We start from the raw sequence: 21499 nt of genomic DNA, 5'->3' as shown, positions 1-21499 counted from the left end.
CGGAAATCGAGCTAGGACTGGAGCTGAGAAGAGCAGGATTTGGGGTTTGGGGTTTGGGAATGAGTAGAAAAAAATCCAAATTGTCTATGAGGTCGCCCTGAAGCCTAACCCAGCAGAGGTCAACCAAACACCCCCATGGTAGGGACTGCAGTGTGGTTCTCAAAACTTCAGTGTGCATAAGAATCATTTGAGGGGCTTGCTTACAATGCAAATTACTAGACACCCACCTTCCTCTTCAGGGATTCAGATTCAGTTACAGCTAAAATGGGACTTGAAGATTTACTTTTTTAAAAACATTTCAGGTGATTCTGATGCACTGGTCCCTGAATTATGCTTTTGCGAAGACTGGACATAAGATAAAATTATGTCTTCTCTGCTATCGTATCTATAACTGCTACTGGGGTAGCTTGACCTCCAACCTGGCCTTTTTCATTTGTTTCATATTTTTAATCTTAAAATAACTTGTACTATTTGCCCTAATTTTCTTTTCAACCATGTTCTGAGGTAGGAATTTTTATAATCACTTTTAATTGAGGTTCACAACACTTCATGTGGAGTAATCAACAGCTGAGCTCACAGCACTGAGACCTTCTGAGCACAATGTCAGTGCTCTCGCCCTATTACATCAGATATTTGTGCAAAAAAAAAAAAAAAATGAAAATGTGTAGGATCTAGTAATCCTACCCAAATCTCCTGGGTCTTTGAGGACCAGAATGACTCAGGACTAAATCAGAAGCTGCTCTAGCTTATATATAGGAGGCATGCAATATGACAATTCAGTAACACAGCCCCAAACAGAGATGAAATCTTTCAAGGTAGAGTCAGTGTGGTTGGAGAGTGTAGAAGGGGAAAATGGCATTATTGAAAAGGCCAGTGTTTGCACAGCTGCTGGTCCAGCTCGCAGAGCCTAGGATCAGAAAAACCAAACTTGGCAAGATTCACACTGGCAGAAAAGATGCGAGAAGGGCCTGCAGCTGGTCAAAGAGAGCTTCGAGCAAACTGGTGAATGTGGTTTTCTTGCTGCTCCACATCACCTAGGCCTGAGTCCTTCAGATCCACAGAGGAGGCTTTAGGTTCAGCAGAGGAAATTAAAGACTCATCTTCTGGGTAGACTTAGGGTAGAATCAGCCATTTCCAATGGGACTCTGGTTTGCCCTCAGAACTGAAGGAAGGAATTAACCTCAATCTTGTGATTATCATCCAGGAACATGGGAGAGGTCCCAGCAAATAAGATTCCCAGGGCACACATCTTAGAGCTACTTCTATCTGACACCTTGTTACTCATAGTGTAGTCCATGGACCAGCAGCATTAGCATCGCCTGGGAGCTTATTAGAAATGCAGAATCTCAGGGGTACCTCAGACTGGATTAAAATCTGCATTTTAATAAGACTCCCCTAGGTGACCTCTGTGCACATTTAATTTGAGACTTTAAAGCAGACACTCTGACCTTAATATGTATTCAAAATAATACATGGGCTAGAACCTGTTGGGATTAGATCAGCTGCCAACATCAGAAGCAAGAGATAAATTTTCATAAATTTTAATGATTTTCCTGGTCATCCCACGTTACTTGCTTTACTAGAAAGTAAAGATGTACAACAGGTTTAGAAAGAAAAAAAAGTTATTTTTTTTTTAATTTATTTTTTTCTTTGCGATGGAGTCTTGCTCTGTCACCCAGGCTGGAGTGCAGTGGCTCAATCTCGGCTCACTGCAACCTCCACCTCCCGGGTTCCAGTAATTCTTGTGCCTCAGCCTCTGGAGTCGCTGGGACTACAGGCATGTGCCACCACATCCAGCTAATTTTTGTGTGTGTGTGTGTATTTTAGTAGAGATGGGGTTTCACCACATTGGCCAGGCTGGTCTCGAACTGCTGAGCTCAGGCAATTCGCCCACCTCGGCCTCTCAAAGTGCTAAGATTACAGGCATGAGCCACCATGTCTGGCCCAAAGCCATTTACTTCTAATAAATATCCTTATTAATTTGTTAATTATTAATTCATGCCCAACTCTTTCCACAAAAAAATTAAAACTGTTTTTAAAAGTATGAGTAGAGTTGTAGCAGCTTTTATTTTCCAAAATAGCCACAGCAGTATTTCCCATCCCTTCCAGAATCTTCTCATTTCTCGATTGAAGGATGGGCTCTATTTTCCTTCCCTGGGAAGGACTGCGTTTCCACCCTGAGGAAAAAATGTGGTAGCAGTAATGCTACCTAACTTCCAAAGCTAGGTCATAAAAGGCAATGTAGCTCCTGCCCAGCTCATTCTATCTTGGGATAGAATCTTGTGGTACCCAGTGGGTACCCAGCCACTATGTCAGTCATATGGACAGGTAACATGTAGGTGTTCTGGCCATAGCCCCAGTTGTTTTGGTCTTGTCGTCAAACAGCATATAAGTGAATATATTAGTCCATTTTCACGCTGCTGATAAAGACATACCTGAGACTGGGAAGAAAGGTTTAATTGGACTTACAGTTCCACATGGCTGGGCAGGCCTCCGAATCGTGGCGGGAGGTGAAAGGCACTTCTTACCTGGTAGCAGCAAGAGAAAAATGAGGAAGAAACAAAAGTGGAAATCCCTGATAAACGCATCAGATCTCGTGAGACTTATTCACTATCACGAGAATAGTATGGGAATTACCGGCCCCCATGATTCAATTACCTCTCCCTGGGTCCCTCCCACAACAAGTGGGAATTCTGGGAGATACAATTCAAGTTGAGATTTGGGTGGGGACACAGCCAAACCATATCAGTGAGCAAACCTTCAGATGATTCCAGCTTCCAGCCTTTGAGCGGCCCCAGCTGATGCCATGTGGAGCATAGACAAGCTGTCCTGCCAAGCTCTGCCCAAAGTGTATATTTGTGAACAAAATAAATGTGGACGTTGTTTTAAGTCACTATGTTTTGGGGTAGTTTGGTATACAAGACTAGATAACTGAAACACTACTATAAACTCATACCATAGTTATGAGAATAAGGTAAAAGGAAAATAAAACTAGAAAAGGAATAAACCTAGCAATAAGAAGAGTTTTGGGAGAACCAAAGCTTTTTTTATTTCTGAAATATGAGGGTTTTTTTGTTTGTATGGTTTTTGGTTTTTGTTATTATTTTTGTCTATGCTTTCTGGCAAAGAAGAATATAGTTTAAGGCAATGTTTGTCAAACTTTAATGTGCATACAGATCACCTGGGGGTCTTGTTAAAAAGCAGATTCTGACTCAACAGGTCTGGAGTAGGGTCCAAGATTCTCTATTTCCAGCAAATTTCCAGGTGATGTCAAAACTGCTGTTCCCAGGATCACATTTTGAAAAACAAATATGTAAGGTAGCTTCGGCAACTTTTCTGCAACACATAAAAATGAGCTTCAATAAGCCTGTTCACCATAGAGTAAATGTATGAGGCAGATGAAAATTCACTAAGTGATCTGTGTGGGGCCAAAACAATGATGATCAAATACAAAGCGTGCTAATGGATTAACTTGGTCCAAGGAAAAAATTTTAAATATCTGAGGTTGGACTTCATTTATGTCTTTTCGTTTCTTTCTTTCTTTCTTTCTTTCTTTTTTTTTTTTTAAGATAGAGACAGAGTCTTGCTATGTCGTATGTCGTCCAGGTTGGTCTCGAACTCCTGGCTTCAAGCAATCCTCCTGTCTTGGCCTCCCAAAGTGCTGGGATTGGACTTCACTTCTCTTAAGCAATGCTCCAAAAATATTATTTCTTGTAAAATGTGCTTTTGATAAGATTTGCAGAGCAGATTGTGAACACAGTGCCAGACATTTTCTGTTGCCAATTAGGGAAAGATCCATATGTTTCAACCATCAAAAAGATAGGGTAGTGCTATGGTTTGAATATTTGTCCCCTCCAAAACCCATGTTGAAATTTAATCTTCAATGTGGCAGTATTGAGAGGTGGGGGCATTTAAGTGGTGATTTGGTCAGAGGGCACAGAGCTGATTCATGGATTAATTCATTAATGGGTTAATGGATTAATGGGTTATGGCAGTGGGGAGTGGTGGCTTTATAAGAAGAGGCAGAGAGACCTGAGCTAGCATGCTCAGCCCCCTTGCCATGTGATGTCTTGAACCACCTCGGAACTCTGCAGAGTCTATACCAGCAAGAAGCCTCTCACCAGATGTGACCCCTCTACCTTGAACTTCTCAGCTTCTTTAACTGTAAGAAATAAATTCCTTTTCTTTATCAACTATCCAGTTTCAGGTATTCTGTTACAAGCAACAGAAAACTGATTAAGACAGGTAATGTTAAGTTAATCTTAGGAAATTTAAAATGCCAATCCAAGACAGGCATTTGGATGAAGGTCCACACAGCCATCACATGCGGAAGACAAACCAAGTAGGATGTATATGGACACATAAGAGGAAATGTATTCTGGGAATCAGCTCACATGACAATGGAGGTTAAGAAGTCCTATGATCTGCTGTCTGTAAGCTGGAGAACTAGGAAAGCCAGTGGTGCGATTCAGTTGAGTCTAAAGGCCTGAGAACAAGGGGTGGAGTGGGGAGTAGGGTGGGAGTTGGGGGAGTGGTGCACTGGTGTAAGTCCTGGAATCTGAGAGCCTGAGAACCAGGGACACAAATAGATGGATGCCTCAGCTCAAGAATTGAGAGCAAACTAGACCTTCCTCTGCCTTTTGGTACTATCCAAGCCCTTAATGAATTGGGTGGTGCCCACCCACATTGGTGAGGGTGGATCTTCTTTGCTCAGCCTACTGATTCAAATGCTAAGCTTTTCCAGAATCTTCCTCACAGACACAGTCAGAAATAATGTTTTGCCAGCATTTCTGGGCATCCTTAACCCGGTCAAGTTGATACATAAAATTAACTACCACATCCATGGAAACGGATCAGTAGCTCCCTCAAGAAACAGTTCTGGACTATTCTGAAGTACAGATAAATGAATAGCCAAAACCTCAAATATGGGCCACTTAGTGTTCAGGGCAACCCTACAAGATAAGTATTATTTGCTCTTTTAGGGAACTTTTTGCGCCGAGCTTGACCTTCAAGATTACACAAATGTAGGTTTTGCATGAGTAGTCAGTATAATTTAGCACTTAACTGATTTCCATCCATAGAAGCAAAGGCTGAGAAATGACCAAAGAAAGCTGCAGACAAATGAATGTTTTTCTTCACACATTTCTCTCAAAGTGCTAGGGCTATAACAATTGTCAATTACAGACAGAAATTCCTAAAGTCTGCCTGTTCCTCACAGAAAATTATGAACTGAGAAATGCAGGCTTCTAATCCAAAGGAAGAAATAGGCAAAAAATGAAAAACGGTTATCTAATGAATGAGGCTGGATCCACAATTAAGGGAATGAGAGAATTCCACTTTCTAAAAACAGAATGGGCTATGGTCTGGGCCCAACCAGATGGAAATATACTAGAATGTAAAATAGACTGGATATAATACTTCCTTATGGAATTTATTCAGTAGTAATTCTAAATTTGCACCTAGCTTATAGATAATTCAAAAACTGATGAGGATCGAGGGAAACCAGTTGGGTAAGGGGAAAGTGGCTGAAGAGAAGTTGACCATGACCAACTTTTTATACAGACAGAAGTAACATCTTAACATTCAAAACATTCAAAAGGTTTTATCTGTCATCATTTTAGACTCATTAGTGCTTCAGAAAACTTTGAAAATTCTTTAGCATAATGAAATGGTGGTGTTTATTATCCAAAATGAGAATGTTCTCATGTTTCAGTAATTAATGAAATACATGGTTTGTAAATTTAACCTGAGGATCAAAGCCGTCTCTAAAGGAATGGGCAGCTTCACCAATTAGTGAGCGCCTGTCTGGAGTTTTGCGTGGGAATCATGTTCCTTGGAGATTTCTACCACCACTAACTTAGATTTCAGCTTTCAAGTCTTTTAGGTCAGTTTCCACTCATGTAACCATTGTCCCCTTTCCAAAATTTACTATCATCTTTTAATTTACTATCATCTTTTTTTCCCATTCTATCTTATAGAGCTATACCTTTAAACAAATAATCTTTTGTGTTTCACCTTAGCAGGATTTTGTGAGGAGTAGACATAAATGTGGGTGTTCAATCTATCCCATTTAATCAGAAGGTCAGTATATCTATCAACTGTTTATGTTAATGGCTGTATTTTTATTTCCTAATTTTTACTGTGTGATTGTGTGAGTGTGTGTGTGTTAATTGCAGTTGTCTTTATATCTGTTAATAGCTTTTATCCCTGGGATATGTTATTGCATGATTATTCACATTCCACTTCATATACTTTCTCCTGTTTTAACATTTTGTTTTGTGTTATTCAATAAACATATATTATTTTTACATTCTATTTTATTTTATTTTATTTTATTTTTTTTTTTTTTTGAGACTGAGTCTGGCTCTGTCGCCCAGGCTGGAGTGCGGTGGCCGGGTCTCAGTTCACTGCAAGCTCCGCCTCCCGGGTTCACGCCATTCTCCTGCCTCAGCCTCCCGAGTAGCTGGGACCACAGGCGCCCGCCACTTCGCCCGGCTAGTTTTTTGTATTTTTTAGTAGAGACGGGGTTTCACCGTGTTAGCCAGGATGGTCTCGATCTCCTGACCTCGTGATCCGCCCGTCTCGGCCTCCCAAAGTGCTGGGATTACAGGCTTGAGCCACCGCGCCCGGCCTATTTTTACATTCTAAAAAGAAGTTTTCATCTTGGAAAACACTAATGCATCAATGACATTTATTTCTTGTGGTTATTCAGGGAAGACAAAAACAGTTAAGGGAGAAGAAAGAAAATAAGTAAGAGAAATGAAATGAAATGTTCACAAATATCAGTACTGGAATTTAGAGTGTCCTGAAATAAAAAGAGAGTAGTTTCTTTTGCTAGTATTTTACTCATGTTACTACACTAGATTCTGAAGAAAAATAGTGTACATTAATTCATTAACAATTCATTGACCCTTGACTAAGTGCCAGGCATCAAGGTAGGTCCTAAGATTACAAAGCCATAGGAAACCCAGTCTAGTGGAGGAGAGAGACACATAGATCAATGATTGCATTACAGATTTATGAGTGCCATGGTGAAAACACAAACAAAGCTTTGTCTGACACAGAGACACAAAATATTAGTTCTCCTGGGGCAGGAGTGGGTAGGGGTGGGTTAAGATCTCCAGAAATGTGACATTTGAAGTGAATCTTTTACCAACATCCCTTTGTGTTCCAGTGCTTTCTGCTAATGTACTGAAAAGAACAAAGCAGGTTTTTATTTTTCCTTTTCCTGAGTTTCTTTTTTTGAAAAATGGAAATATATTAATTTTTCAAGCATACTTCCAGACAGAGTAATGAGAGTTAGTTTCAGAAAGATTTGTTTCTCTTGGCTTGGATTTCCCAACAATATTTTAAAAATGAAGTTAATTCTTCTAAGGTTTACCATAGCTAAAATTTACTGGTGAATGTAACTTTTTGGTAATATATTTGCATATTACACAAAAAAGAATGTGTAACTATTATACAGTACAAATCTTCCTGGCATTCCTGTATGCCATATCCTGGTTCCTACCACCCACCTCCATCCTCAGGTAAGTACTCTCCTTAGTTTCACGTGCATCTTTTTTTTTTTTTCTGAATTTTGAGCAAACAAATCAGTGTTGATTCTTACCTCTTCCTTTTTTATACAAGAGTTATTTCTGGCAAATGCTAAGTTTGGCCCAACAATCTATCACCTAGAATTTAAGTTAACAGCAGACTTTTAGTTAAACATTAAAGACTGAACACCCACATTGATTTCTGATCCTCCTCCAATAAACCCACGAAAATTCTATTAAAAAATGAAAACAGCGTAACTTCACAAGATAGAGAGAACAGGAGAAATGAAACCAGTCAGCATGAGATACCATGAGAGATTTTATTATTTGTTCATAATCGTTTCCTCCCTGCCTATACTTGTTCTGCTTTCCTATAGGTGGAATTACTTCTCCACCCCATGTACTTTGGGCATGGCCATTTGACTTGCTTTGGCCAATGGAGTGTGAGCAAATAATACATAAGATATGCCTGAGCAGAAGGATTAATGCACTTCTGTGGTTCAGTTCTTTTCATTGTGCTTCTGTCCTTTACCAGGAGAATAAAATTCCCCAGACGGTGTCTGCTCTCAAGCTAGAGAGCCAGAATGCAAAGTCACGTGGAGCCAAGCCCAATGGAGCCTAGAGGAGCCACAGCTCTCATGTAACTTAAACAAAAGATCAGTGCTGTCGTAAGCCATGGAGATTTGGGCGGCATTTGTGGCTATAGAAATAGCTCACCAATATAAATTGTGGAGTGGTAACTGGAGAAAGTAAATGTCTCACAGAAAGATTTTATAGATATTAATATCTAGAGGTCCACCAACATTAAATATAACTCAACAAAAAATCACCCCACACCCCACGATGAAAGTCAACTGTCATCAAGTTCCACCTCTGCTCACAAAGCTTTGAATTTTATTTTCTGTGCTTTAGTCTTAAATATGAACATACAACTGAGAAAAGCCTGCAACATGACAGACAGAAAACAAAACACACACAAATAAAGGAAGCTGAAGGAGATGAAGACAAATCAGGAGGAATACAAAGTTTAAAGAAAGTAAATTAATATTCACAGAACCATAAGTTATGAACGGTACTTTATACATGAAACAAAACTAGGATAACATGTTAAAAAAAGAAACAGAAAAATGTTCCTTAGCCCAAAGGAAAATATTCAGTGAAAATTTTAGAAGATAAAGTCAAGGTGATCTCCCAGCCATACTGCTCTATTGAACAAACTCATTACCATTGGAAAACCACTGCCATTATCTGGTGTCCCATGAAATTGTACAACTAAATAATCCATAGGGTAAGAAAATCCAAAATCAAAATGGATGGAAAATGTGAGAGAAAGGATAAGAAAAATCTGTCTGGGCACAGTGGCTGGGCACAGTGACTTACACCTGTAATCCCAGCACTTTGGGAGGCCAAGGAAGGAGGATCACTTGAGCCCAAAAGTTCGAGACCAGCCTGGGCAACATGGTGAGACCACATCTCTACAAAAAAAAAAAAGAAAGAAAGAATGGGCGTGGTGGTGCATACCTGTAGTCTCATCTATTTGGGAGGCTGAGATGGGAGGATTGCTTGAGCCTGGAGGGTTGAAGCTGCAGGGAGTCATGATTACATGATTACACCAGCCCGGGTGACAGAGTGTGACCCAGTTTACAAAAAAAGAAAAAAAGAAAGAAAAAAAATCTGTCTGGCAAGTCCACTATCTAATAAATAAAAGCTCTAGAAATAGGGAATGGGGAAAGCAGAGGAAAAAACTCATAAAATAATATATTAATATGTTCTAAAACAGAAGGGTCTCCAGACTAAAACTCACTGAGAGCCTAGCATAAATAGATCATAGATAGTAGATAGTAAGTAGATACATAGGTAGATAAACAGATAGATAAGACCTGAGTGACATCAGGGCATTGTGAAATTTCATACCACCAGAAATTTTTTTTTGAAAAAATGCATAAAGCTTCCTGTAGGAGGGGTGGAAGTGTGAAGATAACATATAATGGATTGGAAATCAGATTACCTTGTACTTCTTAATAGAGACATAGGATGCTACAAGTGAAAGGGACAATGCCTTAAAATGTTCAAATAATTCTATATCCAGCCAAAGTATCAACCAAATGAGTGGTTAAAATAATAACATTATCGGCCGGGCGCGGTGGCTCAAGCCTGTAATCCCAGCACTTTGGGAGGCCAAGACGGGCGGATCACGAGGTCAGGAGATCGAGACCATCCTGGCTAAAATGGTGAAACCCCGTCTCTACTAAAAAATACAAAAAACTAGCCGGGTGAGGCGGCGGGCGCCTGTAGTCCCAGCTACTCGGGAGGCTGAGGCAGGAGAATGGCCTGAATCCGGGAGGCGGAGCTTGCAGTGAGCTGAGATCCGGCCACTGTACTCCAGCCTGGGCAACAGAGCAAGACTCCGTCTCAAAAAAAAATAATAATAATAATAATAATAATAATAACATTATCAGACAGAAAAATACATAAAAATTTACCTCTCATATATTCTTTCTCAGAAAAACACTGATGGAAATGTTCTACCAAAACAAGAGAATAAACATGCAAATAAAAAGGACAAAAGAATGAAGAAAAATGTGATTTGTTGGTTATATATCCCAATAAGTAGGGGCATGAAAAAAATTATTATGTGGTCGGGGATCCAAAAACAGCAGAGCAAGGATGGCTCTTTTCTCCTTCATGATATCTTGGGTCTCAGTTGGGATAATCCAAATGACCAGCAGTAACTCAAATGGCTGGAGGCTGAAATAGCTGGAGCCAGAGAATCTATTTCTGTAATGGGTTCTTTATCCACATATATGACACCTGGGTCACCATGGCTGAAGAGGCTGTCTACTGGAACTGTCTACTGTCTACTGGAACTGTCTGCTGTTTACTGAAACTGTCTACTGGGACTGTCTACTGGAACATTGTGGGACTGTCTACTGGACTGTCTACTGGAACTCTACTGGAACATTGGCATATGTTATACATGTGTTCTTCCAACATGGTGATCTCAGGGTAATTGGACTTCTTACATGGTAGCTTAGGTCTCTCAGAGCAAATGTTCCCAATTAACAAGACAGAGCTTCAGAGCTTTTTATTACCTAGCCTCAGAATTTACATAACATCACTTCTGTCTCCTCTATTGTTTAAAGCTCTCACAAGCCCACCTGATTCAAGAGGACAGGACACAGATACCATTATTGATGGAAAAATTGTCACAGAATTTGCAACCTAATATGGTTTGGCTCTGTGTCCCCGCCCAAATTTCATGTCAAATTGCAATCTTCAATGTTGGAGGAGGGGCCTGGTGGGAGGTGATTAGATCATGGGGGCAGACTTCCTCCTTGCTGCTCTCGTGATAGTGAGTTCTCACAAGATCTGGTTGCTTAAAAGTGTGTAGCACTTTCCCCTTCACTCTCTCCCTTCTTCTCCGTACACGTGAATCCTTCACCTTCTGCCATGTTTGTAAGTTTCCTGAGGCCTCCCCAGCCATGCTTCCTGTACAGCCTGTGGAACTGTGAGTCAATTAAACCTCTTTTCTTCATAAATTACCCAGTCTCAGGTAGTTCCTTATAGCAATGCGAGAACAGATTAATACACAACTATGTTTTAAAACCACTGCATATGGGATCAGTGATTCAGGGGATCTGACAAAAAAGTGTAAGAGAAAGAAATCCTAGGGAGATAGTCATGTCTATGCTAAACTTTAGAAGAATTAACTTAAATTTTCAATATTGTTATGACTAAACTACAAAATCGAATTGCTCTCTTCCCAAAAGCCTTACACAATGGTACCGGAGTCCAGTTGCCTAACACGTAACGCCAAAGTGTTTATTTAATCTCAAACATCTCCTTCGCTTTCCTATTGATATAATTTGAAATCCTTGTTGGGTGAATAATAGATTTTCAAGTCAGAATGGAGAAGCAAATATTTCCTAAAGTAACTCTCATTATTCTGTGTGGAAGTATGCTTTAACAATTCATATAAAAACCATGGAAACTAGTGGATTTTCCCTACGCTCTCATTCCAGGTTGCCGAGAGGGCAGGATAGGTGGAGACCAGAATGTAGACTCTGGAAATTCTCCACAGTCAACTAAAAGTTTGGGTAAAGAAAGGAGAAATATAAGAGCATTTCAGAGGGCAGACTTCCTCTGAGAACAGGAAGCAGAAGGGTTCACAAGTTCAATGCAGAAGGATGTTCAGAACAGGCTCCACTGGAAACATTATCACCTTCATCAGGGATGTATTCTTCATAATGAAAAGCAGCTGTCTGCCCTTGCAAAGTTCAGGGAAGTTTCTGCCCCAGTGGAAGCCAGAATGTACCATGATACACAGAGACGGTCAAAACTACTTTTTGCCTTTAAACTACAAGGACACCTTTTTTTTTCCTGTGAGTTTCCAGTGGGATAAGGAAGTCTGCTCACCCAAGGCTAGCTGTTGATTTCTTCACACTAAGGCCTCACTGATGCCAGTACCCATTGTTCTGTTGTGTCACTTGTCTTAAGTAAAAGCGAAGCTGTCTGTAATTAGAAAGGCGATGATGTCATGGAGGAAAGGGCCAAGCAGCAGACTTTGCACAAAGCCCCAGGCTGCAGCTGCAACCTACACTGTAATTTTAAATTTAAGTCCAAATTACAAGCTAGCATAACCCAGCAACAAAGGGGCTTTCTCCTACTAGGGACACAGTAGCCAGCAGGCAAGCCTCAGGATGTTAAAATTCTACCTTCCCTCAGGGAGAGAAATTTTCTTTAAATCTGGGAGAGTGGATGTTTTCAAGCAGTTGCATAAACTTGCCAGGCAAAGCCAGGGAAGGCTTTTGCGTGGCTTGGTGAGCGAATGGAAAGCAGCTCATTCTGAACAAAAATTGGTAAAAGTACACTGACTTCTAGCATCTAGTTTGGCTTCCTACCTAGCGTCATTGAGAGTTAAAACTCAAAGGGCCTGGGAGCAGTGGCTCACGCCTGTAATCCCAGCACTTTGTGAGGCGAGACAGGCAGATCACCTGACGTCAGGAGTTTGAGACCAGCCTGGCCAACGTGGCAAAACCCTGTCTCTACTAAAAATACAAAACATTAGCCAGGCATGGTGGCTCACACCTGTAACCCCAGCTACTCCGGCTACTCCGGCTGAGGCAGGAGAATCACTTGAACCTGGGAGGCAGGGGTTGCATTGAGCCGAGATTGCACCACTGCACTCGAGCCTGGGTGACAGAGCGAGACTCTGTCTCAATAAAATAAAATAAAATAAAATAAAATAAAATAAAATAAAATAAAATAAATCCCAAAGGAAATCCTAAGATTTAATAGACATGCCCTTTTACTTTCTGACATATGTGCTGTTTGGGGATGGAGAATTTTAAAACTATAGCCTATGTGCCGTTAATCCCCAGCCCTCTGGCCATTCCACCTCTTCAGTGGAGAATCACTCCCAGAGACACACTTCCCAAGCTGCTCATCTGCCAGCCTGTGCCCACCATCCCCAAACTCCCTCCTCTCACCCTATTTCTAAACTTCTCAGGAAAATGGCCCACCATTAACCCAGGTGTCCCTCTAGAGACCTTGAAGTAATGTTACTTTCCTCTTCCCCTTTTCAATGGATTCACCAAATTCTTCCAGAATTATTGCTTGAATGAGCCCCCTTCTCTCCACATTCTTCCTTAGGTCGTATCTTCCGTTCCTTGCATTACTATAATGGCCACATTTCTGGTCAACCAGTCCCCAGGCTGCTTGAGACTCTGGGTTCTTTTCCACATGACACTGATTTCATGATTTGTCATCTAAATCATATACTCAAAAAGTCTAAATTGAGGCTAATGTGTAAAGCAGGCCACATGATAATTGGCACAGAGCCCACCCTCAATAAATGTTACTATATGGATTATGGATATTTTTCTCCTTGACGCTCACAACCCAATGAGAGAGACAGTACAATAGCACATGGTATTGTTTTTCTCATTTAATGGATTTTTAAACCAATTCATAAATATACGCTGAGCATCTTCAATGTGTCAGGTCCAGTGGTAGGGGTGGCATATAGAGAAGAAGCGACAGATACAAGGCCTGCACGGCCTTGTCTAGTGGATAAAGCAGACATTTGCACGTAGTTAAGCAATTGAGAGCAGCGTGTGATAGGAGAAAGACAGGGCGCTGCAGACTAGTGGGACACACAGGACATTTGCCTTTCAAATCAAACTCCCTTGCATTGTTATAAGAAAAACACAATAGAGACAAAGTAGCTTAGAGGCCTGGCTGCGAAATCTGAATCCCGGTTTTGATTCCTGCCCTCAATACTTGCTAGCTCTGGGTGCCGGGAAGTCACTTAACCTACCTGTTCCACAGTTTCCTCATCTGTAACAACAACAAAAATACTGATGGTGAGGATGAAGTGAAATAATAAGTGGGAAACATCTTACAAGAAGTAAGCATTTGATAAATGTCAGATGATATTATTGTTTATATTGTCATTATAACATTAAGAGCTCTTCTCACAGATAGAGCAAAGGCTGTAGTTAGAATACTCTCTACAAGGAATATATGTGGCTCATTAGGCCTCTAGGAACCTGGTACATAAATCTTAAAATCTTACTACTAAATACGGCCAGGAAACACTTTCAGTTGTACATGAATAATATCAGATTTCTGTGATTCATTAATTGAATATTTATTTTCTCTCTACAATGTGCCATTCACTGTGCCAAGTCTTACTCAATGTTAATTTCCCTGTAATAACAGCACAGTTCCTAGCACATATCAGAGATAAAAAGACATGTTTAAAAATTTTAAATAGCTGATGTTTCGCTCTCTGAAACCAAACAAAATTAAACACAAATGTCATAAACTCTAGAGAAGTTTAAAAAAATACAGTTCATACTTCTCAGAGATTCCTACAATCCCACCTAAATGTTTCCAAGGCCCTAAAAGGAATTTTCCAGAACATGCTGGGTAACACATTTTTCCCAGTGTAAGTAGCCTTCTTAGATCTGGATTTTAAAATAAACTAGATCCCAATATCACTAAAACCTTTATTTTCCTGTTTTCACAATCTTTGGATTCAAAGCTTATTTTTATTTCATGACATTTGTAGTAGCTGAGATATATATCACAAACAGTATTTTAGCCTTAAGAGTACTAAAAGGAATTTTGTTAAGTAATTCGTAGATAAAACGATGAACTAAGTTATCTTGCTAGCTAAATGATTAACACATCAAAACAGCTAGTTTCCCAGAGCTAAAAGAAACGGTTTGGATTTGTGTTGGTAGCTGTTTGCAATTCAAATTAGTTTGTCAAGTGGTTTCAGATTCTTCAATCAGGGTCCTGAAGTTAACCTGGGGACACTGAGTGAAGGCTGTAATTGCAAAGATGTTTTCACATGGGTGAATTGGAAGCACTATCGATGAAAAGCAAACGACGGAATAGGGCCCTGGATTGCTGTGGCTGAATGGAAGGGAAAATGAAACAGTGAGTCGGTTGTCATTTTCTCGCAAGCAAGGCAAAGTCACTGAAGGGATCAGAGAAAGGTTTAAATGTGGAACGATAAGTCTTAGATGTGATCTGGACTTCAATTGAGTGGAATTTCTTGAATCCTTGATGTGGATGAGGAATGCGGAGGGGCCCAAGCGAAAGCAGATTTACTGGAAAGGAGAACTGGAAATTTCAAGGGGTTTGTTTTTGTCATTGTCAACCCTTTTAGCAAATAACATTGATGATTAGGGTGGGTGTTATTCTTGTTGTTGTTTAAGAAAGTACGAGAATTTGTAAAATGCAGAGAAGCAAAAGTTAGAAAACTAAAATTGCTTGCCACCAGAGATCAACTACAGCATTTAGGCCTTTTTCTTCCTTACCTTCTTTCCTTTCTTCCTTCCCTCCCTCCTTCCTCCCCTCTTTCCTTCCTTCTTTCCCATCCATTTATCCATCATCTACCTAGCTCTTTTTATATAGCTATTTCTTTATTATTATATAGTTATATATCTTTGTCATTTGTTATATAAAGTTTGCATTGTCACTGCTTTTAAAATGTTTTGACCTGTAATCTTTAACTTGCATCCTTTAACCCAGGGGGTTTTCTGGCTTTGTTAGGCAGGGTGGCTCATAGGAATTCATGGCCTCTTATTCTGTTAAAAAATTCCTTGCAATCAAGAATATGATGTTTTTTCTTGGTTTAAAACAAACAGAAAATCACACAGAAGTAGAGTTTGCACTAAATATATATTTTTAAATTTCTGCCTGCAAAATTACGTTCCACTGCCTCCTCTTTGCTCAGTTTCCCCCTTATATCTCTCCAGATGTAGCCTCTGGAGCTTCCTTGAGTCTCTGAGAGATTATTTCATAGGACAGGATCAGAAATGACTTGCCAAGATCCCTGCAGAAGCATCTAGAAGGATGGATAATTTATAATTAGAACAATAAGTAATGGTGGTTAACATCTTGCAAGGTGTTATATATTTAATTTTTTTTTTTTTTTTTAACAAAGTCTCTTTTTACATTCATGAACTCAACCAGGAGTGGTAGAAAGATAGTTTGGATCATGAGTCAAGGTGCCTTCAGTTCTAGTCCTAGTTTTTTCTCAACTATTACCTTCTATAAGCACTTAAATTCTCTGTGCCTCCATTTTCCTATACATAGAAGGAAGTGGGAGGGTTTGATGGTTAGCAGAGCAGATGCTTGCTGAGATCATTTCCAGGTCAGCAACCGCATTGTATTATGAAAGTTTTGGTGGCCCCATATTGGATGGGCATTGAAGCATTATTTCCATTAACTACCAGTAAACAGTAGATTTGCCATGGGTGCACACTTAGATGAAACCTGAGGATATACTAATTTGGTGAGGTTGGGGGTGGGGGGCAGGGGAATCCAAGGTCTGATTTCCCCCAAGCAAAGTCTGCTAATGTTTTTCCTCTATGCTTCTTCTAGTTTTTTGGATAAGCTAAGTGAGTATGGGTGTGTGCATATAGATATGCAGGATAATTTATCACACACATACTTCATGGGGGAACTGGCACCAGTTGGTACTTCCTGAGCAGCTCCAGTCAGTGCTTTCAGAGAAGAAAATAACTTGTGCAGATGCCTTTACGTGTATTATTCCACTTAATTCTCACAGCACCCCATCAGGGTAGATCCCCCGTTTTGTAGATGTACAAACTAGGGTTCAGAGTGATTTAGTAACTTGTTCAAAATGTGAACACGAATCTATAGGACTCTAGGGCCAAAGTACATTTCAAAGGACTCCACTTTGACTCACTCTACTGAGGCAGAGGGAAAATAAGAAAACAAGGGGAGGAGGAGCAGGTGAAGAAGTGGATTAAAGGAGTTTCCTCTGCATGGTGCTGTCGCAGAACTACTCTTACAGATAGTGCAGCACAGGTGTGGGTCAACAAGTTCCTTTCCTATGCTCCTTTGCCATGTTCTTTTGCCTTTCTTTTGGGATTATCAGGTTTCCCAGGGCTCCCAGGCTTTCCTATCACTCCCACAAGCACCCCATCCTGATGAGCCATTACCAATATTTCATGTTCTAGAATCATCTTGTCTTCTGTCTCCTGCAATAGAAACTTCCTTTCCTCTATATGATTGTTTCAGCTAAGTGGAAAGCAATCTGATTGAGTGGATCTATATTAGAATGTGAATGCCTAAAATGTTCTCACTATTAAGAAGGATGTTGATATATGAAAATCTGACAAACGCCATTATAAACAGAAATTGAGTGAAGAAAACAAAAATTCAGGCTTTTGGGAGAAGGTGAGATATTTGGGGACTGAGAAATGTCAGGAGCCAGTCAGTAGGAAGTGGAGTGGATGTTCCAGCTACAATTCCATGGCATTAGGGGGATCTGAAAAGGAAGCTCAAAGGTCCCTAATAAGAAAGGAGCTCCTGTGTAGGAGAGCATCTGCGTATTAAAAATAAGGCTGATCCCAAGCTGAAACAAAAAACAAGCAAATTGTGATATTGTGGTATCTATTTGGTCTTTGACCCTGTTTCCTGGCATACAAATCCTAAATTCCTTAGAAATTCTAAAACGTTGTCTTTTTGTACCCTAATGAGTTGACTGATAGCAGGCAGCCCCTAGGCAGCTTCAGGATGGGGGTTTGTCACCCAGAAAGACTAACTTTTAGCACCACTCCCAATCTCCAGGGAAGGGAGAGGAGATGTTGAGTGTATCACCAATGGCCAATGGTTTGATCAATCATGCCTAAGTAATAAAGCTTCTAGAAAAACCCAAAAAAGACAGGATTCAGAGAGCTTCCAGATAGCTGACCATGTAGAGGTTCCTGGAGGGTGGTGCCCAGGGAGGATATCAAAGCTCTGCACCCCTTCCCTCATACCGTGCCCTAGACATCTCTTCATCTGTATCCTTTGTAATGTCTTTTATAATGCATGAGTAAACGTAAGTGTTTTTCCGAGTTCTGTGAGCAACTCCAGCAAATTAATTGAACCCAAGAAAGGGGGATTGTGGGCAACCTGATTATAGTCAGTCGGTCAGAAGCACAGGAAAAATAACCTGCAGCTTTTAATTGGTATCGTAAGTGGGGGTGGGGACAGTCTTGCGGACTGAGTCCTCAACCTGTGGGATCTGACACTCTCTGGGTAGAGAGTGTCAGAACTGAATTAGAGGACATGCAGCTGGTATCTGCTCCTTGATGTGTACAGAAACGCCTCCCCACCCCCACCCCGCCCCCCGCACCCACTCCCCCACACATATTTGATCACAGAAGTTTTCTGCATTGTTGTTGAGTGAGGAAAAGTAAAAGTGCTTGGAGTGTGTGTGTGTGTGTGTGTGTGTGTGTTTTCGTTTTCCCCACGTTCAGACAAACAAAAGGTGGAGCAGTGGTGAGAGAGAGCAGGCAGTCCACTGAATTTGGGCCCACAAAGGCCCCCTGCAAGAGCTGCTGGTGTTTGCTCCCAAATTGCAGAGTACATGAAGACAATGTGTTTCCTGCTTTCCAGGGCATAGGTTAGTACTCATGGCCCTGGGCCTGGGCATTCAGCCACATCTGTTGGCCCTGCCGCGTACTCAGGGGTGGGAGGGGAAAGCAACTTCTGGGAATGGCTTCCTGTTCCCTACTCCTGGAGCTAAGTCCAAGAAAAGAAAAAGAAACTAATTTCACCTTTTCCTCTAAACGTCATTGTTATTGACACAGCCAGTCTGCAGTGATCAATTAAGCAAATCTGAAGACTCAAATGCTTTTATGCTTCTTATTTAAAAGTTGCTTAGAATTTATTCCTTAATTCCAGATAAGTTACCAAAAGAGAACATTTAAGTAACTTATCCAAGATCACTGGACAACGGTGTGGGTCCAACCCGTACATACGTAGCACATACAACTGGCCTGATCGGAGGGACCGTCCAAGAATCATCCTCCTCCATATTCTCACACAACTCTCTGCCCTTTTCCAAGTGCCTACACTTTCCAGAATTGAGAGTCATTCCTCAGTGTCTTGAGAGTCCCCTTATTCAAGTCCAAATCCTAGGGCAGGAATTGCACTTGATCTTTTATCAACAGTTTACCTAGTGGAACATTCTGCCTCATACCTCTTTCTGATACAAATGTCTGAAGCCGGGCCTTCCGGGGATAAGGCAGGAATGGGATGCTTCACCCTATTGTGGGAGAAAAGAAGACTGGAGGTAGGAATTTGCCAAAAACAAACCTTGTTAGGGGCCTGTGCTGCTTCCAGCTGGATAGCTATCCCACGTTGCAGCTTTATTAATTAATCTTCCTCTTGGGAGTGTGTTTTAAGTACCAAGCAATAAAATAGTCTGGGAATTGACATGTTTAACTAAATTGAGGTTTATTTCAACTTATTTACTATCTTCACTGATTCTTTTACCTCTCTCTGGTCCCCAAACATAAGCAGCCCCAAGGACTGGCCCTGGCTCCTTTTTTCTATACACTGTTAATTTGGATCACTCTCACCCTTTCAGGTTTAAGAATCACAATTGGGAGGCTGTACCTCCAAAATTTGTCTCTAATCCAGGGGCCAACAAACTCTCTCTGTAAAAGACCAGAGAGTAAATTTGTCAGGCTTTGCAGGCCATGCAGTCTATTGCAACCACTCAACTCTCCTATTGCAGCATGAAATCAGCCAAAGACCATACGTCAATGAATGGACATGGCTGTGTTCCAATAAACTTTATGAACACTAAAATTCCAATTTCATGTAATTTTCACTTGTCACAATATATTATTCTTTGGATTTTTTTCCCCAACCACTTGACAATGTGAAAACTATTCTCTAGCTCATGGACCTTAGTAAAGCAGGCAGTCAACCTCTGTTCTGACCGATACCGTTCTCCAAGTTCCAGGCCTCCTGCTGTCAAAAACACCCTCAGACTTGAAATTTCTAATATGAAAATTGCTCTGTCTTTTATCCACCCCACGAAACAGCTGTTCTTCTTGACTTCTTTGTCTTAGGAGACCAGAATTCTCCCAGAGTCCCAGCTGGAACTCCAAGGGTTTCCTTGGTTTCCATTTGTCATCCCTTGTGCAAAACCAGTACCCCAATGCAATGCATCCAGCATCTGTCTCTCTCTCTCCTGTCCTCAAAGTTCTGCATATCCAAATTAATTTTCCTAAAGCAAGATTTTTATTAAAGAACACCCTTCAAGGTCTCTACTGTTTCCTGCATACAGTAACCCAGCCTGCAGCACCCTGCATTTATATATATGCAGTTTTGCCTCTGAGGGAGTTTTCTAGTTTCATTCTCCACTATTTTCCGACACACATTTTCTGTGCAAACCAAAATGACTTGCCTTCAACAGGTGAAATTAACATGCTGGGAGCAGGCAGGGAGTTCCTACCTCTATGCCTTTGCTCTTGATCTTTTCCTCCATTAAATCCTTTTCCTGCACCCCTGGACCTATCAAAAAGTTCATGACCAACCATACTGAGATACCACTTTACTTATACTAGGGTGACTATCATAAAAAGACTGACAATAACAAGTGTTGACAAAAATGTGGAAAATTGGAAGCCTCCTATGCTGTTAGTTGAAATGTAAAATAATACAACTGCTTTGGAAAAACAATCTGGCAGTTCCTCAAAATGTTAAACATAGAGTTACCATGTGACTCAACAATTCCACTCCTAGATACACACTAGCAAAATGAAAACATATGTCCACACAAAAACCTGTACACAAATATTAATAGCATTATTCACAATAGCCAAAAAGTAAAAACATCCCAAATGTCTGACAACTGATGAATGGATAAACAAAACGTGGTCTATTTATACAATGAGATAATATTAGGGCAAAAAACAGAGCTGGGCTCGGTGGCTCACACCTGTAATCCCAGCACTTTGGGAGGCCGAGCTGGGTTGATCATGAGGTCAGGAGATCAACACCATCCTGGCTAACACGGTGAAACCCCATCTCTACTAAAAATACAAAAAATTAGCTGTGCGTGGTGGCATACACCTGTAATCCTAGCTACTCAGGAGGCTGAGGCAGGAAAATTGCTTGAACCCGGGAGGCGGAGGTTGCAGTGAGCCAAATTCATGCCGCTGCACTCTAGCCTGGGCAACAGAGCGAGACTCCATCTCAAAGAAAAAATAAAGAAAAATGGGATGAAGGTTTGATACATCCTATAATATGGATGGACCTTGAAAACATTATGCTAAGGAAAAGATGTCAGACACAAATCCCCACATGTCATATGATCCTATTACTATGAAATGCCCAGAACAGGAAAATCTATAGAACTTGAAAGTAGATTTGTGATGGGCTGGGGTGGGAGTGAAGGGTCAAGAGAAAATGGGAGTGACTGCTAATGAGTAGAAGGTTTCTTTTAAGGTTGATGAACTATTTGAAAATTGATAGTGGTGATGGTTGCACAACCCTCTGAATACACTAAAAATTATTGAATTGCAACTTTAAGTGAATTGTATGGCATATGAATTAAAGCTCAATATATATATATATATATATATATATATTTTTTTTTTTTTTTTTTTAGACGGAGTCTCGCTCTGCCGCCCAGG

Source organism: Theropithecus gelada, chromosome X (genome assembly GCF_003255815.1).
Source record: "Theropithecus gelada isolate Dixy chromosome X, Tgel_1.0, whole genome shotgun sequence".
NCBI classification, from domain to species: Eukaryota; Metazoa; Chordata; class Mammalia; order Primates; family Cercopithecidae; genus Theropithecus; species Theropithecus gelada.
Note: the sequence above shows the minus strand (reverse complement) of the source record.